Source organism: Scyliorhinus canicula, chromosome 2 (genome assembly GCF_902713615.1).
Source record: "Scyliorhinus canicula chromosome 2, sScyCan1.1, whole genome shotgun sequence".
Classification (NCBI taxonomy): domain Eukaryota; kingdom Metazoa; phylum Chordata; class Chondrichthyes; order Carcharhiniformes; family Scyliorhinidae; genus Scyliorhinus; species Scyliorhinus canicula.
The window spans coordinates 185,753,069-185,761,343 of NC_052147.1; the positions used below are offsets into that span (position 1 = coordinate 185,753,069).

General features: G+C 46.5%; 1 protein-coding gene across 10 annotated transcripts in view; it reads right to left on the reverse strand.

Moving 5' to 3' along the window:
* The window catches only part of gulp1b (GULP PTB domain containing engulfment adaptor 1b), a 530,845-nt gene extending 529,120 nt beyond the window's left edge, over positions 1-1,725 (reverse strand). For 2 of the 10 annotated variants that reach the window (XM_038789190.1, XM_038789198.1), the window contains exon 1: positions 1,557-1,719. The gene's annotated coding sequence lies outside the window, so the exon portion shown is untranslated. Of the gene's footprint in view, positions 1-582; positions 789-809; positions 1,509-1,556 lie in introns of those variants that run through there. The other 8 variants (XM_038789197.1, XM_038789196.1, XM_038789195.1 and 5 more) reach the window with 8 other exon arrangements.
* Positions 1,726-8,275: the final 6,550 nt, after the last annotated feature.

Consider the following 8,275-nt stretch of genomic DNA (forward strand, 5'->3'; position numbering starts at 1 on the left):
AGGAGTGAAACTACTTTCCGAGATATTAGCAACTTCCAAATGAACAAGTGCTGCCCTGTTTATGCTGCACAGTTGCATCCAGAAATACAACGTAAATTGGATATGAAATGCAGGCAGCAAGTATTGTATACAACACTGGCCATGATCACTGAATAGAGCTAATGAGACCAAGACTCTCATTTACCTCTGTGGCCTGTGGAAAATAATATTGCTGTTTTTACTGCATGGCACAGAAGTTTAAAATCACCTCGGCACTATTTGAAGCTGACAAAAGCAGAGCAAAACTATCACTTGGAGGTTATTCTCCTTCGGCTCACACCAGCACTGTTATAACTTCCTGGTGCTGGCATGCTGAAAATCAGAATAAATGCAGAATCAATCCCCTGACAGATAATGATTAATCATTGCTGTAAATGGTCAACTTCAAAAGGAGAGTAATTCCCAAGGCAATAACAAAAGCTTCCCTGCTGCAAAAAAAATTATGCTGGTTACCACCATTTTTTTGAAGAATTTTGAAATAAACAGGCTAGACGAAACAGTACACAAGCAAATGTTTTACATGGAACAAAAGCACCAGCTTACCATAACAGTTGAGGTCCATCAATTACAAAACACATTCGTGAAGTACAAATCTTGAATGGGCTCATCCTTCTGTTGAGCTTTTTGATATCCGTAGATACAGATTACTCCGAGCTGCCTTAATATATAGAACTTTACTCATGTAAAACATATATATATAATAGCATATTAATGAAGCAAAAAGAAAGGTTATGTTACATACTCCAGATAACAGAAATATATTCCAATACCTTATTAAAATTGTAATCCTATTTTAAAAAGGTTTTGAACTCAATAACACAGCCTCAGAGAGAGAGCCAGTCCTCAAGAATGACAGAGCCACTTTTGTAGGTCCTTTAAACAATACACAAGAGGTCAGAGCGTGGGGACCGCTGGCAGCACTCACTGAGCTGAACTGCTGAGACTCAGGGACAAGCTTCCTCCCCGGGCTCGAGGAGGTGCGCGCTCGCGATCGTGCACGCGGAACGCTCGTCACCGCGTACTCGCCCAGATTATTTTTTAAATTTGCGTCGCCACACCAAGCAGAAATAATTGAAAAGGGTTAAAGTCTCAGGAGTCGAAAGCAGGCAGCAAGGAGAAGAGCGCCGGGTAAACTTTCTGTGTGCCTGGAGCTCCGTGAGTGAAGGGACTGGAGCCGGAGTCACAGCCGACATGTCCGGCACAAGTTTCTCCGAGTGTTTCCATCTTCAATACTCTCAACCTCACCAGCCACTGGCCTTCCCTCAGACCCTTGGTTAGAGAGCAGCCCCGGAGATGGACAGAGCTCCGGCACACTTGCTGCTGGTTACATGGCTGCACTTGTTCCCCAATCGGTGTTTACACCCAAGTTTCATGGAGCAGACTGCACTGCAGCCTCTCTCAACACACACACACAAAAAGCAGCTTCACTGGATCCAATTCGAAAAAACGCTCTTGCAAGTAATTAATAGGAGTCAACTACTAAATGATTTTTTAAAAAAGTTTCAAGTAACGCCTACTTTGTCTCAGTCTTGCTCTTTTGATGATTCGCAGTTCCGCCAGGCTGTTTTTTTGGTTGTTGTCTGGTTTATCATCACTAGGTTTCTTCCCCTCCCTCCTTCTCCGGAATCTCAGTCGCTGGAAAGTTGAATGACGTAAAGCCGGGCAGCTTCTGTGCTGTACACGGTCCCCAGCAGCGAGGCGCCAGCTTCAAAAACCAGCGTGCATTCTATTTAAAGGGAAAAGGATGTTTACAACGTGTCAATCTGCACGTTATTGCAGAGCTGTGTTCCATCCAACACTTTTTGAAAATTGGGCTATTGTGGACGTTGTTGGAAAACAGAAAAAGGAGTCGCAACACCTGATAAATCGATTAGACATTTGTTTTAAATGTGCTTAATCGTCCAGGATCGGGTCATAGTCGAAAGTTCTGCACTTGAATTGTTTTGGCATTATCTGAAGGACTGTGATACGGTGAAAACAATAGTCTGAAATTATTCATTTTGAGCGTTGCAAGTCACTGGCCTCAATGTCCAGGATGTGGAGATGCTGGCGTTGGACTGGGGTGAGCACAGTCAGAAGTCTTACAACACCAGGTTAAAGTCCAACAGGTTTGTTTAAAACACTAGCTTTCGGAGCACTGCTCCTTCCTCAGGTGAATTAACCTCTTCATTCACCTAGGAAGCAGTGCTCCGAATGCTAGTGTTTGAAATAAACATGTTAGACTTTAACCTGGTGTTGTAAGACTTCTTACTGTGCTCAGTATCTGTGGGTGGTATGGATATGAGCACTGGCATTGGCTCTGGCTGGTCATGTGCCTCTCATCCGATTGGTTGGGACTAGTCATGTGACTGCTCTCCAATTGGTCTAGAGGCAAGTCCGAGGGGGGGTATAAGTACCCAGAGTTCCCGGAGGTCGGTCATTCTCTGTAGTCGACCACCGGGCTAACAACTAGCTGATTAAGCCACAGTTCGGATCCTAAATGTGTCTTGAGTCGAATTGATGGTACATCAGTATCCAGGGAATGTTCCATACTTGAGACAGAAATTTGCGTCTGTTTTCTTTTGGCGGATGACTTTTGTAAATTGAACGGCAAGAAGACACTATGGTTGATGAAGTGTTACCAAGCATTTAAACAAAAGAGTTCTTGTTTCAGAGGGGTCCAAATAATACATGGAGAAATGAGCAGAGGACCTACCCTAGACCACCACTACAACAAGTTATTATAACAAATAAACAAAAGAAACGTACACTTCGTTATCCATGTCCTTCGTGTTCTGCAGTGCCCATCAGTTATGGAATGCCTCAAGTGTGAAGCAGGCAGCATGTACTTCTTTCAGCATATGTTGAGTATTTCAATGTTTTCTATTTGTGTTTTAGACTCATCTGCAAGATTTTGCTCTGTGTTCACTCCATCAGAAGTGGATTAAAGGGATAATGTGAATTACCTGCATATTGCCTTTCCACTCATCGCCACTTGGTTTTTTTTTACTCATTCATTGTAATTATCTTTCCATTATTGTTTGCTGTTAATGGGCAACTGTTATTTATTTGCCTTTGTTGCAGACCCATGGCCCATAACTTCATGACTCCTCTGTGTCCAATTTGTAGAATACCTCAACAATGTGCTGGAGAGTCCCTTTCGCAAGTTCCCGGGTAAGGCATTACGTGGAGCAAACTTCCCCTGGATAATTGTGGTGCACTGGGAACCATTCAACAAAGCAATTTAAATTGTTAACTTTTACATCAATAGTTACTTTGAAACAATTAGAAGAAATAAAACCACTTCAATCTTAAGCATAACCATTTGAAACACACAGAGTGAGCCCCACACAGGACAACCCAAGGCAGAGAATATAAGCAGTGAGTTATGACAGAGCTGTATAAAATGCTGGTTGGGTCACATCTGGAATATTATGCGCCACATTATAGGAAGGAAGTGATTGCACTCGAGAAGGTGCAGAGGGGATTCACCAGGATGTTGTCTTGGCTGGAACGTTTCAGCTATCCAGAGAGACTGGAAAGGCTGAAGTTATTTCCTTGAAGCAGAGTATGCTGAGGGGGAACCTGACTGAGGTGTTTAAAATTATGAGGGGTATAGAGAGGGTGGATAGGAAGGAACCTTTCCCATTAACCGAGGGTCAACAAGCAGAGGGCATAGATTTAAGGTGAGGGACAGGAGGTTTAGAGGAGTTGTGAGGGAAACCTTTTTCACCCAGAGGGTGGTGGGAATTTGGAACTCACTGCCTGAAAGGATGGTAGAGGCAGGAAGCCTCACAACATTTAAGATGTATTTAGATGAGCACTTGAAGTGCCATTGCATGCAAGGCTACGGGCCAAGTGTAGAAATGGGGATCAGAGTAGATCGGGGCTTGATGGATGGCATGGACATTATGGGCCTCTTTCCATGCTATAAAATCTTTAACACCTGAACTTCATCCACCCATGAACACCCCCTACAATTAATCAGCCCCAAGGTAATTCCAAATGCCACATTCACCACCCCCCCCCCCCCCCCTTCGCCCGCCACTGGTTTCCCCTACCCCCGACCCTAGCTGTACAGGACACAGCATCCCAAAAACAACCTGCAGGCACAACTTTCAGTCTCCCCCCAACCCATGATTCAACCCTCCACGCTGGTTAGCCACCCGGTGTGGACCCAAATCATTGCCCCCCCCCCCCCAACCACCCCTTCCATAGGGAGCAGATTGGACCTGACCCTACCCCAGCTGGACCCTCGCCCCAGACCCCCCTCCCCCCAGTCCCAGACTGCGCACCCAGACCCCAAAGCCCTCTCCTAGACCCAGAGTCCTGACCCCTCCCCTCCTGGATCTGGAACCTTGTCCACCAACCCGGATCTGGACCCACTCCTTCAGATTTGGCCCCCTATGGACCCAGACCACCCTCCCCCAATCCTGGACGCAGACCTTCGGACCACCCTCTCAACCTGGATCCTCATCGCCTTCCTGGACCTCTCCTCCCCACGCCCCACCCAAACCATACCATGACCCCGCTCCTGAACCTGGATCCCCAACCTCTCTCCTGGACCCAACATATCCCAGAACTGGATCCCCGAGACCCCCTATCCCATCCTGGACACCAGACCTTCCTTTTGTACCCACAACCCCCTGCCTGGACTTTGACCCACTCCCTGATGACAGACACGACATGCTCCCCATCTTGTTACCCTTGGAGTGTGTTGCTGATTAGTTGTGCTAAAGGGAATGTTTTGTAAAGTGAAGGATTCACAGCAGGTTGGGGGTTTTTTTGTCAAATATTTCAGAGGTTGATTCCCAGGTGTACTTTGAAACCTGGAACTTTGAAAGTTTTCGCTGTTCAGTGTCAAGTAGCTAGTTTCCAAGTCTAATTCAAGTGTGGCTGAACTGATGGCTCTGATCAACATACTGCTCTTTTAAGCAAACAAAGAAAACAGGGCTCTCTCACCATATTGCTTTTTACAAGTTAGGAGCGTAGGATTAGGAGTAGGTCAGACAGCACATCGAGCCTGCCCCGCGATCCAGTTTGATCATGTCTGATTATCTACCTCAATGCCTTTTTCCCACACTATCCCTATATCATAAGACCATAAGAGCAGAATTAGGCTATTTGGCCCATCGATTCTGATACGTCATTCAATCATGGCTGATATGTTTCTCATCCCCATTCTCCTGCCTTCTCCCCATAACTCCTGATCGCCTTATTAATCAAGAACCGATCTATCTCTGTGTTAAAGACACTCAGTGACCTGGCCTCCACAGTCTTCTGTGGCAAAGATTTCCACAGATTGATCGCCCTCTGGCTGAATAAATTCCTCCTCATCTCTGTTTGAAGGATCGTCCCTTCAGTCTGAGGCTGTGCCTTTGGATTCTAGTTTCTCCTACTAGTGGAAACATCCTCTCCACATCCACTATATCTAGGCCTCTCAGAATTCTGTAAGTTTCAATAAGATCCCCCTTCATCCTTCTAAAGTCCATCGAGTACAGACCCAGAATCCTCAACCGCTCCTCATATGACAAGCCCTTCAATCCAGGGATCATTCTTGTGAATCTCCTCTGAACCCTCTCCAAGGCCATCACATCCTTCCTTAGATACAGGGCCTAAAATTTCTCAAATGTTCCAAATGGGGTTTGGCATCTTTCCCACTCAGCAGCCACGAAGGACCCTCATCTATGTCCATATTTAATTAGTTATTGCCAGAGACTTGATACTGTATGTAATTCCAATGCTAAAAGCCACATGTATTGTCGGAGTGTTCACAATAGGGCCTGCCAGTATGTTTCCAACTATTATTTTTAATTTGCTTTGTTAGGGCTCTCCAGCTATTTCAATACAACTGTGCAGTCAACAGTTCCCAGACTTAAGCCTTCTAATTTGTTGCTGTCACCAAGTTCCTCATTGGCTCTCCTCCAAATTGCTGCCCTGGTACAATTCCCACCTCTCTATCCTTAAATATAAAGATTTCAGACTGGAATACACCTGAGCCAGCCTGATTATCTATCACCAGTCCATGCTCTACCACCGAAACAAAATAATGTTCCGAAAGATCTTTTCCTCAAACTCCAATTAAATCACAGCTCCTCCTGTATTTCTGATGTCCTCCCCCAGCCGTCACCAAGTTGCTCACCTCCATGGGCCTATCTTTTGCCCCCTTAGTGTCTCTGCTGTTCCAACTTCTCATCCTTTCTTGTCCTTTGCCAAGCTTGCTGAAATTATCATTACTTCTGTTTCCTTGGGCTCTGTCCTTTGCACCTTTCAAAATGATTGTTATCAACCTTTTCTCAAAAACCTCTCCCCAAGTATTTCCCTGTCTCCAACCTTCTATTCCTCTATTTCTTGATCAAGTAATTAGTACACAGCTCCATGCCCACCTCTCAGTAATTTGAATTCCTCGACTCAGACTTCTAAACTGCCTACACGAACAAGATCATACTAGACAAAGTCACCAATTATATCTGCTATGTGTGTGGCCAAGATTCCTAATTCTCTTCGGCAAAAATAAGACTCAACATGTTTAGAGGATGCAACATTGCTCTTTTCCTCAGTGTGATGTTATTAGTTTGTACTTTAAGGAACTTAGAGACACACAGTACACTTGGCCCATTAAGCTGGCACCGACAACTGAAAACTAATATACACTAATCCCACTTCCCAGCACTTGGCTCATAACCTTGAAGTTATGACATTTCAAGTGCTCATCCAAGTACTTTTTCAAGGTTGTGACGTTTCCTGCCTCAACTATCCTCCCAGGCAGTTCATTCCAGATTCCCACCAACCTCTGGGTGAAACTTATTTGTTGGCAGCAGGGCAGGATTAGCGGACTCCCATGATAGCAAAACTGGCGCCACACGTGGACCGATTTAGCTATTGTTGACGGGCTAGCACCGGCGTCACGTGGAACACAATCAATGCCAATGAGAATTGGTGGCGGATGAGACGCGATTGACACTCAGGAGGCTGACAAGCTGCAGATACATATACAGACTTCACTCCCCACACACACAATCCCAGTAAACAAGATGGCAGCAAAGGGAGTGGCACCAACGTTCACGGATGCCGAGCTTGAGACGCTGCTGGATGCCTTGTAGGAGAAGCCCTGTACCCCGGCCCAGAAAGAGGCTGGCAGCTGTGGGGTTCTTTGTGATTCTTGTTATCAGGATGGATGTTGTAGTGTTCATAAACCACAGAAGCTAAGTTCATAAACAAAGCTAACATTTATTTACACCATTAATTAAGATCGAGCACTTACTCCTGTAGTAAAAAATAACCTAATAAACTATAATCTACACTCAACTACACTAGGCTCAACACTCTTTCTATAACTGTACTGAACTCTCTATCACTGCTCTCTAGCTCTCCTCTCCAGCTCTCTCCCAGAAATATGCAAGTCACTTCTTTATATAGTTCTGCATCGAGCTCCATCTAGTGGTTAATTATGATATGACATTAACCTTTTGTTATCGGTATACTGTCACAGCAGCCACCACCATTCGCCGTGTCTGGCCACAGGTGTCAGAGGCAGTAAGTGCCATCAGCAACACCATCCAGACCAACCCGGTCCACCAGGCTACACAGTGGCCCTCGTTGACACTGCGGACTCTGCCCCTGCATGTCCGCCCTCCACCATCCCCGCATCCCTGGCCCCATCAGTGCCTGGCACTGTGGGGGCTTCTGGCCCTGGCACCCATCTCTGTTGGCTGACGCTGCCCATGCCAGCAGTACCCTTTGCAGCCCCTGTCCAACAACACACTGTAGGGGCGAGTATGGGCATCCCCCTTGGGTGAGTGGTGGACAGTTGGGCCCCCGGTGGTATGGTGGATGGTGGGGTGCGAGGATGGTGGGGTGGAGAGTGGGGCTGGGTGGGAGCACCCATACGGCCAGTGGTACTCTGCAGAACTTGGGGCCAAGGTGAGTTGTCAGTGGGGTGCACAGCAAGATAGCTGCCCTGCAGGCCGTGGCAATGGCGATCCGTGCATGGACACTGCCCCAGTCCCATGGGGGGTCACCCCGGGCCGACACTGTGGTGATATGCCAAGGGCTATGTCATAGTTGGATGGCGTACACCTCCAACCAGCAGGTGGCAGTACAGACAACCATGCGGTCTCTAGCCCAAGGTCATGTGACCTGTGACGCAGATATAAAGGCAAACACAGCCGGCCATCTTCAGAAGAAGATTGAGAGGGTTATAAGATGTACATGTAATGGTCAGGGCTAGGTGCAAGTTCCAGAGGAGTAGTTAGTA